This window comes from Pezoporus occidentalis, unplaced genomic scaffold (genome assembly GCF_034315485.1).
Source record: "Pezoporus occidentalis ecotype Australia unplaced genomic scaffold, CSIRO_AGI_Poc_V1 ctg75, whole genome shotgun sequence".
Classification (NCBI taxonomy): domain Eukaryota; kingdom Metazoa; phylum Chordata; class Aves; order Psittaciformes; family Psittacidae; genus Pezoporus; species Pezoporus occidentalis.
Window position 1 is genome coordinate 366,715 of NW_026916104.1, and position 17,032 is coordinate 383,746.

The 17,032-nt window shown below is 41.4% G+C and overlaps 1 protein-coding gene across 2 annotated transcripts in view; it reads left to right on the top strand.

The window, feature by feature from the left end:
* The window catches only part of CREB5 (cAMP responsive element binding protein 5), a 255,644-nt gene that overhangs the window by 25,028 nt on the left and 213,584 nt on the right, over window positions 1-17,032 (top strand). The window contains exon 1 of one of the 2 annotated variants that reach the window (XM_062602101.1): window positions 7,799-7,841. The exons of the other annotated variant lie outside the window; for it this stretch is intronic. The gene's annotated coding sequence lies outside the window, so the exon portion shown is untranslated. Of the gene's footprint in view, window positions 1-7,798; window positions 7,842-17,032 lie in introns of those variants that run through there. 2 annotated transcript variants of the gene reach the window in all.

Consider the following 17,032-nt stretch of genomic DNA (forward strand, 5'->3'; position numbering starts at 1 on the left):
TGGTTGCTTTCCACCTAAGGAAGGTCTGCACGTACTCAGGTGGAGGGTTGTAATTAAGTGACCAGGCAGGTCACAATGCGCAGGGTGAAGCACTGCCTTCCCCTGGAGTGGTGAGGGCTATTTCCTCTTGCTAATTCCAGCCAGTCCTGTGGCTGGGCAGTGCCATGTGAATGGAAGTGCTGCAACTGGAGCCAGCTTTCTGCTCTGGTGGCAGCAAAATATGATCTACATGCAAAAAACCATGACCCTCCTTGGCCACTTTCTTAACCTATCACTTTCTCTATTCTGTGCTTGAAGAATATGAATAGCAACAGTGTCATGCACTTCTATTTTTTCAGTGTGCTGTTACCCATAGGTTTAAAGGCACTGTACAGAGAGGCAGCCAGCATTATCCTAGCTCAGACAGCTGTGGTAAATTTGGGTGTGGAGGAATGGGTTTTTCTGACCGCATAGAGGCACTTGTGTGGTATCTGAGCTAATCCTGCAGGCTTCTTTCAGAGTCAGCAGAGAGAAATTGGCAATTCCCTATCTGGATGTCTACGTCAAGTGGATGGTGTTCATGTGCCTGTTTCTCTCCATTGATTAAGGACGAAGCCTGGGATAATGGAGATGCTGAGGATGCTTAAAGTCAAGTTTGTGTGCATCATAAAAACCATAAGCCTCTCAGATTAGTGTGGCTGGGCAGATTTCTATCTGGAAGGGGCATATCCACATCAGCAGAGTTTTGTGTGTGGATTAGTTAGCCCCACTGAAAGACATGGCTGATTAACTCAAGAGTGATGTTATGCTGATATTACTTCCACAATGTGAGCTAGTTATCTCTGCCCGGCTCCTGCATTGTGCTGTGTAAAGAGGCATGTTTCCCCCAAATCAGCTCAGGTATATTGTGTGGTACAGCAGTTTTACCATTAGCCCAGGCATAACATTGTGAGGTAACAGACTTAGAAGTTAGTTTGTAATTTTACATACCTATAGGCATGTTGTTAAATTAAAGGCTTTGCTTTCCAGAGGGCAGGAGTTTTGTTGAAGAAGCACATAAGGCACTGGTATTTGTTCTTCTTAACCCTGAGTAGAAAATGCCTCCTTGCAGGCTGGCAGAAGACAATTCACCTCCTGTAATGATTTTGATGCCATGAGATGCAGGCTTTATTTATCAACACACCTTTGGGAAAACTACAGATCCCTCCCGCCCCTTCACACCCCCCTCCCCCCCAATCAGTTCAATTTTTGCCTTGAAGTAAATAAACTTTTCAAACAACTAAGGTTTATGGAAGAGGGTTTGTGGAGCTGTGATAAAGCACTTCAGGCTGTAACTTACACTTGTTTCTGAGGGTTCGCTTTTATTGCTTTAAAATTTTCTCATATGATCTCATTTTAGAATTGGGTACTTCAAAGGTTGTTCAGTCCACGTTCCTTCGAGGCTGCCTATGCAGCCCTGTAATTTTTTCCCATGTTCTGTTCTCTCTTTTTTTTTTTCTTCTCCTTTCATCCTTATTAACTGGAAAGCACCAAAGGGATTTTCACACATGAAAATGAGTAGTATTGCAATATTCTAGCCATGTTTCTTTACAGTTACTTTACAATCACAGTCCGTGGTGGGTACGTGTTTTCGCATTTGTGTTCCTTCAGCAAGTGCCTGAACTAGTCTTGCTACCCAGGCACGCTTATGGCAGATCTGCAGGCAAAAAAAGCCCTCAAAAGGGGATTTGATTTAAATAAGATTTTCTTTTCTTCCTTCTCTCTGCCCTCCAAATACAGAGTCATATCTAGTAGTGAAATGGGCTTGACCTGTCTTGAAATGGGGGTCTTCAGTACTGTGAGGTTTGCCTGAATCGTGTACTCTCTGGAAGTTGGGATGGCCTTACTAAGGTTGCCCTATCAACTCCTGGAAAATGGGTTTTGTTTTCAGTCGCATCATATGAGTGAACATAAGAGCTGATTGGAATTGTAAAATGCCCTAAAGACTGCACTGGGGATGAAACCCAAATAATTTCATAATTCTCCCCTGAACTCTATCACACAAACACCCTTCCCAAAATACTTTTTTCATTGTGGTTTCACTTTTGTTTTCTCTTTTTCAGTAGGAAAATAGGAGAATGGGAATGAGGTTGCCAGAGAAGGCCATTAAGAAAAGAAGATAGAGGGAACTTTCTCCAAAAAATGGAGTTTCTTGTTAGTACGAAGGACCACAATGATTTTTTTTTCTTTTCCTTTGCTCTGATACTCACCTACCAAAGTGATTCGTTTCCTGCCTTGTACACCTAAGATTGAAATCTGTAAAGAAAATAGTAGAATCTACTCAAAAAGCTAAGCATTGGTGCTAGAAGGAAGACAACCCGTAAATACTTCTCACAAATAGAAGCAAGACAACCTGGAAATACTTCGCACAAACAATTGAAATTAAATAAGCTTTCAATGTACCGATCTTCTCTCTTTTATGTTTGTTACAGCCTAGATAATGCTCAGTAAATTTTTTCCAGGTCAGCTTCAAATAGAAGATGCAGCCTGTATCTTCACATATGCTTTTTGTTATTTGTGAAATTACACCAGGAGACATACTTGTATTTTAGATTGGTTAGTTAGCCCAGATGTTCTTTAATGAATAGGGATATTTGGTGCTTTTCTTGTCATTGCTTACATAATGGAACTAACTTCTTAGGTCTGCAGCCCAGCCAAGACAGTACTAAAGGTGTGGGTGTAGTATCAAAGTGCCTCAGAGAAGAACCTTATCTTTTAAGCAGCGTAACAACAAAAAGTTTAAAACATAGTTTATATGCGTAACATAAATTGTTACATATGGAAATGCAAGATGAATGGTCCAAAATCAGAAGCTTCTTCACGTGAGACCGAGGCAGCGTGTGAGAATGGACACCATGATGGGGGAAAGAGGGAAGCATAGCATAGGAGTCTCAAGGAGGCTCAAGATAGTCCCATTTGTTCTCAAGGCTCTCCAAACATTTCTTGTTCTGCAGAATTATTCAAAGAATTGTATTATTTGGATGATCCAACCAAAATGGGTGTTAAGTGTTTCCTTTGTCCATTTTGACATGAGATGTAGAACCAAACCTATTAATAATTGCCTACAACTGTCCTGACAGAAAAATCTAGTAGTACTAATATTGAAAAAGCTATTTGTGGCATTAATAAATGCAAAAGCAAGACTCAGTATCTGAAACTCTTCATATAAATAGCCTTCTCTGTGAAGAAAACCTAGCCTTATCTATAAAAATATTGGATAGTATGTCATGCAAAATTATGACAACTGGAGTATACAGACCTGATGGCTTCCATATTGTTAGCATATACTTGGAAATAAGTACCCTGAAGTAATACATCTTTCTGAGAAGAACTCCTGACCCTCTTCAGGTGCCCGATTGGTAGCAGATGGTGCACTGAGAGGATCTTTCAAGCATTTAGGATGGAAGTGTCTTTCAGAAAATGCTCTGTAGTTTCAGATACTGAAGGCCACATTTATAATCCCTTTACTGGTTGTAGTCACTGATAGAATTAACCTGTAAAATCTCCTTTCACAGAAATTCTGCCACCTGAATTACACTGTTATTTTATGATTATATTGCCTATATAGCAGGTACTGTGAAGTATTGGCCGATCTGGTCAGTTTGTACAGGATATCCATAGCACGTTTGCTGTGCAGGCATGTAGGTGGCAATGAAATTAGTGATTCTGTATGCAAAGACCATGGTTCTTTGGGTTTTCTGTGTAGTGGGTTATAGTATCTATATTATTAGGGAATGTAAACACATTCTGATTATTTTCAAAATAAGGGTATTTTTTCACTGTCCTGCTACAAATCTCAGTAATCCGTTCCTGCAAAGGGGGGAGAAAGGAATCACACACACATATATATGTATACATATATATATATATACTTGCCAGACCACCAAAACAGCTTGTATTAAATCCTCTTTTTAGAAACGGAGGCAATTACATGTTGAGATAGGTTTTTACATTTTTTAAAATCCTATTTTAAGTTCTCATACAAAGAATTTGTTATTCATAACTCCCTGCACCCTAGTTCAAAATGAGATACGTTTATATTAATTAAAAATGCAAAAAGCCAGGTCAGTCTATGCACTCCAGTCCCAAACTAATGTACATTGTAACTATAAATATATATATTTATTTCCTGGCTTTGCCACCAACTTTGCATGACTTGGGGTAGATCATGTAAGCTAGGATTTTTTCAGATGAAACTACAGATATAGAATCGTGGAATCACAGAGTCAATTAAGTTGGAAAAGACCCTTTAAGATAAGGTACTTAAAGCTCCTTGCAGGTAATTATGATTTGGGGCATCTTTAAGGTCTGTTAAAAAAATATATCTGTCTTCAAACGTGTGTTCTTTAGCCTCTTGTCTCTAAATTTGGCACAGTATTACATCTTCATGTCAGAGAGAATACTGAGAGGAGAATGAACAAAATAATGTGTGTGTGTCTGACCTTTACTTATTTGCTTACTTTTAAAGATAAATATTCCCTGAAGGGATATGATTGGAAGAGGGTGTGTGCAGGAAGAGTAGAAAATTAAGCGTCTGAAAGTATTTCTGATTGGACACCTAAAAGCTGGAGGCGCTCAGTATCACCACTTGCTCGTGAGAACCTCAGCCAAGATTTTCTCATTTTTCCCAGAAGAGCTATGGCTGGGATGGCTGAGGCTTGAAAGCTGTGTATTTACATAAGCACAAGTTACAAATCTGTGGTTTTTAGAGATGTTTGAATTTCACCGCTTTGCACTTGCAGTATGTTATAAGTTGCTGTGAGTTGTTCGCAGATTGTGAATGTACAGCCTAGGGAGAATTACTCCTTACTTTGCCTCCTTCTCGTTAGGAAAAGTAATGTTTTTTTTTTTGTATGTGCCAGGTTTTACTATTCTTATTTGTAGTTGTGGATTGGTCACTGCCAGAAATCTGTGGCTAGTCACTGGCTGGGAATTGTTTCATTTTGATATACTGCCTCCTTAACAGAGGCAACAATCCATGGGCCAAAAAGGCTGTTTTTTTTTAATGTGATACAGTGGTCTTCTGAGAAGAGTTCTGGAGACTTTGGTATTGCTGAGGAGTACTTGCAGCCCTTTAGGAGGGAAAGAAATGTCCCTTTCCACACTCCTACCTACCCCACAGATTTGCACATGCATCCAGGCACCACACTAACTTGTTCAGTGCAGAGCTCTCCTCAGTGCCTGCAGAGCAGATCTCTCTGCTGTCTGTCTGCTCCTGGGAGGGTTTCCTGTAGTTTACATGAGCATTTTTGCCTAATGACAGGCTCTGTTTTGATTCATTCTGGAAACAACACTCAGCCCCCTGCCCAACCGCTGGTAGCAGTTGGCTTTGCAACAGCTCTATTAGTCAAGAGCAGAGTGGCGACCCATGTCAGATGTCCTCTGCTTGTCAAGTGGCAGTGGAGCAATGACTACATTTATGTCCCTTTACCTCTGCATCCCAAATCTCTCATTCTTTGAGGTAGGACTTGAGGTCTGTCTGGACAGAAGTACACAAACTGTACCTGTTTGGGTTTGTTGCAGAGCTCTGGGTCCAGCTCTGGACTGCATTGGCTTGGGAGTGCTCCCAAGGGACCAGTAGCTGAGCAGCCTTCCCACCATTACCTTGGGCAGTTTAACCCCATTGGACTCCTCCATAGTAGACCACCAGGAAAGCTGTATGTCAGGCATCATGAGGGTTAGGGGTGTTCCCTGGAGGCTGAGACCTCAATGGGCTCCTAGGGGTGTCAGGATCCATCCCAATTCCTCAGCTAGGGAGCAGTGCAGCCAGGGCAGCCCCAGCCCCTGGCATCGGCATGTCTGTGCCTACCACAGGGCTCCTCTGAGATGCTGATATTTGAACTGCTTTTCTGGGTATAGAGAGGGAGGCAGACTTTTGTTTGCCCCTTGCATGCATCAAATGCATTTACAGGGTGTTGTTAGTGCAGAGTAGTTGTTGATAGTGCAGAGAAGCTCCTCTGGCCCTCACAAGTACCTCTGTGGCACTCCCACTTTCCTTGGAGTTGCAGGGAAGACAGGGATCACTGCTTCTGTGCTCAGAGCAGGCATATATTTGCAATAAGTCTTTGAAGTCCTGTGTTGGATTCCCATCAAAGTTAGCCCCTCTCTTGGGTCCAGTCTTTTAATGGTTGAGAAGCTTGACCCAAGGGTTTCGGACACATTCAGGGCAAAGGGGGATGCCACAGCCAAGCTGTGGGGTCCATGGGAGGGCAGGGTTTGGTGTTTTGTTTTGGGTGTCTGTCAAGCAGTTTATAGCCATCCTGTGCTCTTTCCAAGTCAGGTATCTGCATCGCTGGACATATGGTCCTCATCCTTTGCTCTGGTGCTAGCTGGAAGGAGCCCTTTTGTGTTGTGGAGGACTGTGCCACTGGCCTGTGTAATGAGGGGAGAGAAGGGGAGTCTGGCACTGAGCCTGCCTGCCCCTGGTGTCAGCTTGCCTCTCTGGGCGTTTTTGGCTCCAGGCCTCGGTAGTGCCTCCTGATTTGATGAGCAGTGGGGTGTGCTCTGCCTGCAGCAGGGCATCACTTGTTGATGATAGCTGCGCTGGACATGTCCTGTAATTACTGATGTCACTTCAGGTACTCCTGGTGTCTGAGGGTAAAATACCTGCTCCCCCCCCCAAGATTTTCATTAGCTTTTGTCAGTTGTTCTTCTGGTCCATAATTTTAACTGTTTCAATAAGATAAATCCTCCAGTCTGAAAAAAGGTTTCCAGAATAAGCTGGCTGTAATGTGTAAGTGGGCCACCAAAATGCAGAAAGTTTTGTTTTAATATCTGCAGCTTCCCTGAGAGTATCTTTTTTCCTGAGTTACTAGTTAGTTCAAGAAAATCCTTTACGTGTGTACTACCCTTTTAAAATCCGATTGTGCTGTGCTATATTCTATGCAAATAGTAAGGATGACTTGGAAACAGCTTTTTAACCTTGTTTTAAAACTTAGAACCTCTTTTTTCAATTAAGGTATTTTAACAGAAAGTTGACTCCATCTCAGTTTTACTAAAAACATGTGGATAAACCTAAATCCAAATGAAACTTATGCAAAATATTTTGTTACGTTGCTGTTAATAAAACTTGCTAAATGACAGTGAGAAACAAGTGTCTGATGAGAAGGTGTGTGTATTGGAGACTGTCAGTAGCTTTGTACATACAAAGTACTGCAAATCAGCCTGCCCTTGATTTGTCAGGGCTGAAAAGCAGTTTTTAATTCTTAATGTCTAATAATCCCTAGTGCTGAGTACTGCCTGAGGGGACGTGCAGGCTGCCAGTGTTCTCAGCAGAGATTTGTTACCCAGGGGATTTTATCTTATCCTACGGACAGTGAATGGTGAAAGTTTGTTTCAGCTTTTTTTGGTAATTTTGAATAAAAAAAAAAAACAAAATCTTTAAAAATTGTAACTAAAAGTTGGTGAAAGTCAATAATTAATGGCTTGTAGCTGATTTATTAACAGCCTCATTTTTCTGTCTAATGCAAGTCCGAAGCTGTCGTGTTAACTATAAAGACAAAAAAAAAAGTAAAAAGCAAGATTTGCTTTAGTTTAGAATAATTTGAAATACACAGAATTGCAGAGTCTTATCCATAAACTGTATAAAGCTGGTTTGCAGAGTTCTGGTTTAGGGATTATTTTATATAATAAACCAGAAGGAAAATTTGGGCTGGCAGAATTTTCAAAGCTTGCGTTAGAGCCCCTAACTGCTTCTGGTATGAAAGTCAGCTAAGCAGCCTCGTGTTGTTGTTTCCCCCAGGATATCTTTTATGCTTTGTGGTTGTTCTTTTTTTTTTGTAGTTACTTCCCCTTAGAAATCCAACTGTTTATTTGCATGCAAGGTAGATGAATTCTCTTATCTATTTGTGTATCGTAAACCAAAGCAATTAGCATACTGCAGTTACAGTACACTTAAAAAACAAAACAACCCTTCAAAACCTTCAGTCAATATTATTCCTGGAGGGAAAACTCTTAATTAAATTGTATGCAAACTACAACAATAGGCAAAGTTGTTTGGTGTTTAATAATAACTGTTGGGGGCGGGGGGAAGAGTGAAAAAGTAAGTGTAGCAGAGAGCTTCGCATGCCATTAACCCAAGGATAGAAATGAGGTCAGCTTTTGAAGGGACAGACAACACACTTATCTGCCAACATTGGAAAGTCCCATAAGATTAGCTTATTTGCCAGATATTACTGGGAGTTCATCATCGACACCCTCTGCTTCATAGGCTTCATCTCTCACCACAGTTGCAGTTGCCTTTTCTGCCCTTTGCAGGCTTCCTGGAGATCTTCTCCAGTGCATAGCACTTGGATTTTTCCCTTAAAGTAGTACTTTTTTTTTGTTTCACAGCAATAGGCACGAGGAACCATCCTAAGTTGTGAAGATGATCTGAAGACTCTTTGTTTTTCTTTCATACACCCACAATAATACTCTTGGCATAGGAACCACTGATGTGAAGCCTGGTGACTTTTACAGCTCTGGGAATGAGGCTGTGTTTGTGAAGGGGTTTGTAGAAGACGGAGGACCCACCTCACTTAATACTGTTAGCTTTTGGGAGATGAGTAAAAGTGGAGGCAGTCTGACAGCCTAAACATCTTTTTTATCCCTTTGCCTGGAAAATAACTGTAGATACAATTTTAAGCAGACTGTTCTTACATTATTAGCCGCTTGGTAGAGCAGCAAATACCGTACTGTAGTGCTGGCAAGTGTGTAACCCACTAAAATTAGTAGTGAGAGAGAGCGGGTGCTATCAAATCCATGTTAATAATGACTATAAGAGCCTGGAATGGTGTTCTCTGCATGTATTTTCTCCTTTAAATCTTTCAAGAGTTTGGTAGTAAATATCAATATTGATTTCAGCTAATGGTGGTTTTAACTTCTGTATGCACATTCTGTGCCCCAAGGGACTGTGTCCCAAACAGGGAGAAGACAAGACTTGCTCATAAAGAGCAGAACAAATATGTTTTTCCTTTAAAATCCTAGCTGTTAGAGTTGTCTCTTGAAGCAAGATTCCGGTGTTACTGCAGTTGTTTTGCAGTTTCCCCCTCCCTTTATGCAGAGCAATTTGTGAGACGGACAGTAAGCTGAGGAAGAGCAGATATTATCACCATATACATGCTCCAATCCAAGAAATCTGAGTGTTGAAGCTTTTGAGGTAGCTAGTGGAGAGTCCTTTTGTAGCGGACAATTTAAAGTATCTGTTTGAATCCTGAGTTAACATAGCTCTTCCTTTTCTCCCTTCCTGCCTTTCGTGCCTTCCTTTCCTTCCTTTCCTCCATTCTTCCTTGCTTTCCTCCCTCCCAAACCCTAAAGTCTAACTTAGCCTTCTAACATGAGCACTGAAGTTGAATGCCTGATGATGTAGAACAAGGACAGCATTAGTTCATGTTGAGATAAATGTGAAACTCTGATGCTGTTTGACTGTCCATGAACACTTGACATTCTCCCTAATATTTGACATGTTAAGTCCATAGACGCAGATACTAGTTTTGCTTCAGTAGGTCTGGGTTAGCTGTCAAATTGCCATTACTGAAAACCTGGCAGAAAAATTGCACGTAGGGAAAGCGGAGAAGTGGTACAGGTGTTGTTCCTGTCGGTGTGCAAAATATTCATTGTCAAATTGTGCCTTTTCCTTGCATTGCTTGACTTTGTGGTTATATTGCTGCAGCTTGCGCTGCTGCTGCTGCTGCTGCATATTCTCTGAAGCAAACCTCTGTGCTGTGAGCGAGGTCACAGCCTGGTCTCTTGTGTCATTTCAGACTTGTAACTAGGGAGAGCAGGTATTAGGGTGGTTCTGCAAATGCCATCAGTGGGGGACAGTTGCAGAGCTACAAGCCTGGGCTGCTTCCAGGTCAGGCTGGCCCTTTTTGGCCAATCACAGAGTGCAAAATAACCACATTATTCCTAAAAGTATTTTTCCAGACTTGAAGTAATAGCCATCTTGCCCTATAAAGATCTGGTTTCTTCTATAGAATATTTCTGTGCTGAGATAACTTTCATGAACTGTGTTTCAAAAGTGCTGTTTTTTCTTTTCTCTGTGTGTACGTGTATGTGTGTGTTTCTGGTTTAAATCCACTCTTTACCTCCTTTCTCCTATTTCTTCATCTTCTATTGTCTGTGTTTAGTAACTGCATGGTTATTTGCTTAAAACAGCAAATCCTTTTGCCCTATACCAAGTAAAGCCATGATGGGTTTCCTATACTGAAATGGACAGCCCAAGAACTGTAGAATAATCTTTTTGACTTGTGTATTTTCAATAGTTTCATCCTGCGTAGAGGGCAAATTGTGCCCTCTACTAAATACTCCATCTTGCATGGATGATATACAGTATTGAGTTTGCAGGCTGCTGTTACGTGGGAAGGCAGGAGGTCATCTGGTTTCTATTCTGAGTTTCTTTTCCAGAGGTATCCTTTTACTACCTTCCTCTTCCTCAGCCCAGTCCCCAACTATTTGCAGTCCTTACTTCCACTTTCCTTATGTTCCATTTCCACTGGTGGCTCCTTGCCTTCAGGCCTTTTGTCATTCTTCCTCCTAATTCCTCCTCTCCTTAATTTCAAAGTTTTACAAACTTCATTCTTGTTCCCTTTTGAAATTTCCTATCTTTGCCCCTTCTTTTTTAAATTATCCCCAGCTCTGTTCTTACTTTCTTGAGAAGACAGCACCTCTGCAGAAGCAGAAGAAAGGCAGGAGGCAGCTGTTTGGTTTTCCTTGATAACAGAAATGGTGGGGTTTAGCAGCCAAATGCTGAGTGGGAGAGCAGAAACTCTCTCCCCTCTCAGCTGATTTGGAGGTGAATGAGTATACCTGGAAGAGAGAGATGGGACAAAACTTTAGGACTGCTGGGGAGCCTTTCCAGCCCTGGATTTTGCTCAGGCAGAGGCAGTAAGCAAACCGAGTGGCTGTTTAAAAGGAGGTGGGGTGTTTGGCATCATGAAACAAGAACCTCTTTGGTACTCCTTCTGCAAAAAATCCTTAAGCAAGCAAATCACAGGTGGCAAGGGGCTTACTACTAATGAGGCACCCCCACCCTGTGCCACACAGGGTGCTTGCTGCTGGGAGGCTCTGCTGCCAGCCATGGTGAGAGGACTGAAGGCTGCTTGATGCTGAGGCAATTCACACATCAACCACTTTTTCAGAGCATTTGGCTCTGCCTAAAGATTTATGGGGCTCTCTTCTTTTAAAACAAATGAATAAAGGACCAAGCTGAGTGTTTTTCCACATATAAATGTCATAAATGCAATCACAAAACTTCACTGGAGTACCAGTGAGGGCTTGAGCCCCAGCTCAAATGTGCATATTAAAGTCCTTCTTGGGGACTCCAGACACAAATTGCTTTCCAGCATCCAGAACCATTTGGAAATGCTTTAATCCTGAAACGAGGGGGTTTCTAATGGAAATGCTGACAGACCCTTCGCTGTAGCAGCCGAAGCAGGCAGGGCTGTGATAATGAGCCCTGTATGTGTGCATGTGGAAAGCATGATGCTAGATTCAGAAAACAAGTTCTTCCACTGAACAGCCCATGCTGAAAAAAACCCCCATGCACTGTTTCAGCACAATGATACTTAAAACTGGCTTCGTTTATGCAAGAGCATGCTGGGAACAACCGTAGGCATTAACCCTTCATGTACTATACTTTCAAAACTAACAAGTCTTAATAGAAGTTGTAATAAAACTGTAATTATCTATAAATAGTGCTGTACTGAATAGCCACGACTAACAGTTTAAAATGCTGCATATATCAATAGGGTTCTTTAATATTCACAAGTACAGCACAACCACATCTCCTCTCAGATTTTATACATTGTGACCATGACCCTAAAAAATAGGTGATGCTTCATTTATTGCTCATGTCCCTGCATACAGCTGCTAACGCTAGCGACTGTGTGTTTTGTACTTGTATTTGGAAATCTCAGTGACCTTGTTCACACCAGGCTGAAGAAACCTGTCTTGCAAGCATGTGTCCAGGTGATTAATTTCAACATACAGGTTGCTTATAAGAGGGTAATTACTCACTTGTGCAAATGGCAGGATGGGTGCACTGACCTGTATTAGACACATTGTAGTGTACACCTCCCCATCGGTTCTTTTTCACTGTTAATCAGAGGGCTGAAAACCTTGCAACATTTAGACAGCTTGAGGTTGAAGGCTGAAATGTCACTTTTAAAAGAGGGTTAAAAAGGTCACGCAGCTGCGAATAATAATAGCCCAATGAAAATCAGATTCTTACTGCAGCCTACTTCAAGAATAACATTGAAACAGGAAACAAGCCTGCTTGATGTTTTTACCAGTATGGCAGTAAGAGTACTGCTGAGTTTAAAAAGGGGCAGAGTGAGAGAGAAAGGAGCATGCTTTCTTGGTGGTAGATGTTAAAACTATTTTTCTGATATAGAAAGGATGATCATGGGGCTCTGCAAAATCTCCTTAAGGAGCCTGAGGACGTGGGATACTTCCCTCTGGGTGCTGCTGAGAGGGAATGCAGTCAGTTTCTATGTTCTGAGGGGTTTTCTGTTTCTTTTGTTTTCTTTTTCTTTCTTTGTTCCTCCATTCCTTGCTGTGGGCACTTCAGTTTTATTAATTATTATTAAAAATGTTTACAAGTATCTGATGCAGAAATCAAGGAATAGAAGAAAATATTTGGCTTGATGCAGAACTTACTTGTTTCTCCTCCATGTGACATGGCTTGGAGAAGCCTTTCTATGTTTCTTCTGCATTTTTGTTTATGTATTTTTCTAATTAGAATACCTTGACTTCTCCTGAGCAGAGTGATATTTCAGGAGAATGGCAGGCTACACTATTGTAGCCGATTTCCTCACTTACACATTCTGCCAATAAGGCTCTTTACGTGGTCGCAATAGAGCAATAAATGCTGACAGATGTTGTTAACATGTCTATTAAAATTCAGCCTCCTTTTCTGCTGCATAATGCACTCATGCCTATTGTTAATAATATCAGAACTAATGCTGACATATCAATATTAGTGCTCGCTTATATTTATAATCCTTGTTTGGTTCTTTGAAGAGGTCACAAAGTTGCAATAAATTAAGCTATTGGTAACAGAAGTAGAAAATTCAGGCGTGAGCAATTTTTTAACTTTTCAATCATCATAGATTTGCCTGATACTCTTCATGTACATTAATTGCAGGAGTCATATATAGTACCATGAGAGGTGTGCAAGTGTAACTTGAATTTTTAAGATCACAAAGGTTAATAAGCACTTTACTTTAGATGGAAAGGCTGCTTTGATTTATTTTTATTAGGTGAAGTCAAAATGCTGCCACTGGTTGCGCTACTTCCTTCATGCAGGCTGAACCACCTGCACATACTGTGGAAAAATGAGACATGGGTTGTGTGGCCCAGCAATGCATGAGCTGTGTGAAGTCAACTATGTGCCAGAGGCAGTGTGCAACTGTCTATATCCTGAACTGAAGGATGGGAGCTGCATGCCTGCCTCTCGAAAAGGATGCTGTGCAAACTGTGCTATGCGCAACCAAAACACCTCTGTTGCTGAGTGCTCCCATCCTGCTGCAAATCTAGGGTGAGATCCTGTATTGCTTGTGCATAGAATTATAGAATCATAGAATCACAGGATAGTTAGGGTTGGAGAGCACCTTAAGGTCATCTAATTCCACCCCCCCTGCCATGGACAAGAACACCTCCCACTAAACCATGTCACCCAAGGCTTGATCCAAGCTGGCCTTGAACACTGCCAGGGATGGAGCATTCACAGCTTCCCTGGGCAACCCATTCCAGTGCCTCACCACCCAAACAGGAAAGAACTTCATTATATCCAATCTAAACTTCCCCTGTTTAAGTTTTAACCTGTTACCCCTTGTCCTATCACTACATCTGCATCTGCAGCTCTTGTGAAGTTCAGCAGGAATGGGGGATGCAGGAGGGTCACACAGCTTGTTTCTAGCTTGTTTCAGCTGCTTGTTTCTAGTCAACATTCAACCCTAAAGCTTGAATTACTGCCATAAGATAGCCAAGCACCAGACACCCTCCAAAAAACTTGTAGGCAGAAGGCAGCTTCTTTCACTCTCTATTGTAAGAGAGTCAGCAGTGCTACAGTCACAACTGCAGTGATAGCATCACATGTAAATATGAATTCTGCATGGTGCAATTTCTCTTGAAGGGCATTGTACTGTCTGGTAACATGTTATATAGGTCAAGTTATGCTAGAGAGTATCCTGGAGGGCACACATGATACAGCCATTCTGGATTATTACTTCTTTTCTTGTTTTATTTTTTTTTTAAGTTTAGTGTCTGCAAATTGCCTGCAAAGAATGATTCTCGTGGGATCCAGCAGTTGCTTGTACATTTGTGGTAAACGACTAGACAGTGAATCTGACACCTTTTCAGAGCACTGTGAATAAAGCCCAAGTCCATGTTTTCCTGGAGTCAAGCCCCATGCTCAAGATTCTAGTCCTCATCGAGTATGTTGTTTTGGTGCTTAGTCCATGCTTATCTATCTAGATAACCTTGAGAATCATTTGTTTTCAGAGCATGCACTAATGGATTTAGGGACTAAAACCCAAGCTCAGGGCAGGGAGGGAAGTCTTAGACTTGCAATACTCAATAAGAAAACAAACATCAAATAATTCCTGGTAATGTTTTGAAATTCACTTAGACACTTGGGACCAGAATTGTTGTTATCTTGTTTTCTTTAACTGAGTCTCATCTGTTGTTCTGCTATGAAAATGCAGTTGTCACTCTCCCCTGAGGAGGGGAAAAAAGGGTAACAGAAACCTTTGGCAGTGCTTCAGTTGCAGGAGTAATTGAGATATCAGATAAAGCCTTTCATTATCCACACATAGCTTTTTTTCCCCTCCTTTCTTCTGCGAGAAGGTCTTTAGGAAAGACAACATTCCAGGGTCACATCCCATAAACAGAGGTGGATTTAAAAATCAAACTTAACTGGAGGTTTTGGTTTTGTTTTTGCAGAGATTTGTTTGTTTAGTCAGTTATCTCTCTGCTGCTTGTGTTTCTTTCAGACAGGATAGCATAGTTCAGAGCATTTTTATTGCTTCACCTCTGAAGAGCTTGTCTAAGCACAGTCTGGAACTGAAATAACTGAAATTAGAAGTAATTTAACACCTTTAGTTATTTTAGTATAAGACTTTATGCGAGCATAGTCTTTCATTTCTGAGTATCCTATTTCAGTTTAACATAGCTGTAGGTTTAATCAAAACAGGATATGAATAATCTTACAGGAGTAAATTGGTACAATTTTAGTTATTTCAGTTCTAGCCTTGTGTAGATAGATAAGTTAATCCTGACTTAGGGTCTTTCTTGACATTTGATTGTATTTGGTGCAATAAATCACTTGTCTCAGGCCAGATGTTAGTAGAGATGTCCACAGCAAAAAAATCAGTTGAGGCTAATTATTGCCTTTAGGGGGTAGTGTCCTTGTGGAAGTTAAAGGGCAAATAAAAATAGAAATTCTTAATTTCTGGATGCTGCTTTTGGGAGTCAGCAGAGTCAGGTAAAGGGTGCTCTGTGCTCTGCTGCCTTTCCTTTCCTTTCCTTTCCTTTCCTTTCCTTTCCTTTCCTTTCCTTTCCTTTCCTTTCCTTTCCTTTCCTTTCCTTTCCTTTCCTTTCCTTTCCTTTCCTTTCCTTTCCTTTCCTTTCCTTTCCTTTCCTTTCCTTTCCTTTCCTTTCCTTTCCTTTCCTTTCCTTTCCTTTCCTTTCCTTTCCTTTCCTTTCCTTTCCTTTCCTTTCCTTTCCTTTCCTTTCCTTTCCTTTCCTTTCCTTTCCTTTCCTCTTTCCTTTCCCCTTTCCTTTCCTTTCCTTCCTTTCCTCTTCCTTTCCTTCCCCTTTCCTCTCCCCTTTCCTTTCCTTTCCTCTCCCCTTTCCTCTCCCCTTTCCTTTCCCCTTTTTCCCCTTTCCTCTCCCCTTTCCTTTCCCCCCTTTCCTTTTCTCCCCTTTCCTTTCCCCTTTCCTTCCCCTTTCCTTTCCCCTTTCCTCTCCCCCCTTTCCTTTCCCTTTTCTCCTTTCCTCTCCCCTTTCCTCTCCCCTTTCCTCTCCCCTTTCCTCTCCCCTTTCCTCTCCCCTTTCCTCTCCCCTTTCCTCTCCCCTTTCCTCTCCCCTTTCCTCTCCCCTTTCCTCTCCCCTTTCCTCTCCCCCTTCCTCTCCCCTTTCCTTTCCCTCTCCTCTCCATTTGCAGGTATCTGTAGCAACTTTTCTGAAATTATAGCTTTTTGAACAGGTATAAGTGTGATGAGGTATTCTTGATAATAGGAAGTAATGAACTGTAGTTTTACAAAAATGACAACAGGGTCAAGTAATTTTAGCACTTGTCCTGCCAATTTTTTGTAGTTTTAAAACCAAGTTCTGCTTCCCACCAAGGTATTTGTTTTATGAAAAAATAACACAAACACAACTCAGGCATTTGAGTAAGTGGGGCTGCAGAGAGGCTGAATTTTAAGGGAATTTAGAGGCATAATGCAGAAGTCATATGTTATGCACTAAGGTAGGTCAGTTGCTATGTTCTAGCTTGTAAAACCACTTGTACCAACAGGCTCAAAACATTTCTGAAAGAAGTGACTTTTTTATTTTACATCCTGAAATGTTACTAAAAAATGATTTTGTTGATGCTGGTTAGGGGCACTGCCATAATATGGACACCAATTCAGCTGTGTTAATGCATTCAGAGGGTGAATGTTTCCTCCTTGGGTTTCATTTGGGACCTGGGAGTTCTCCCCCAGGCTTTAGCACAAGGTTACAGGGCTGGAATTGCCATTGGGAAGCTGAAGTTTTAGGCAAAACTTCATTTTTCAAGCTCCTGAGGCTCTAGTTGACCTTTTAAAGGATGGGGATGAAGAGCTATCTTGTGTGTATAGAGAGCATGTATGTAATGTGCTGAAGTTATTAATATCAAACAGTATAGACGAAGAACCACAAAAAGTGAAGCAGGAACGGAAGGAGGAAAGGTAAAAACCCTTAATCTGAGATATTTCTGAGCAGACACGGTCTTATCTAATAACAACACTGAACATATGTTTTTTTTCGGAGGCAGATTTCTGCTGTGAAAGCC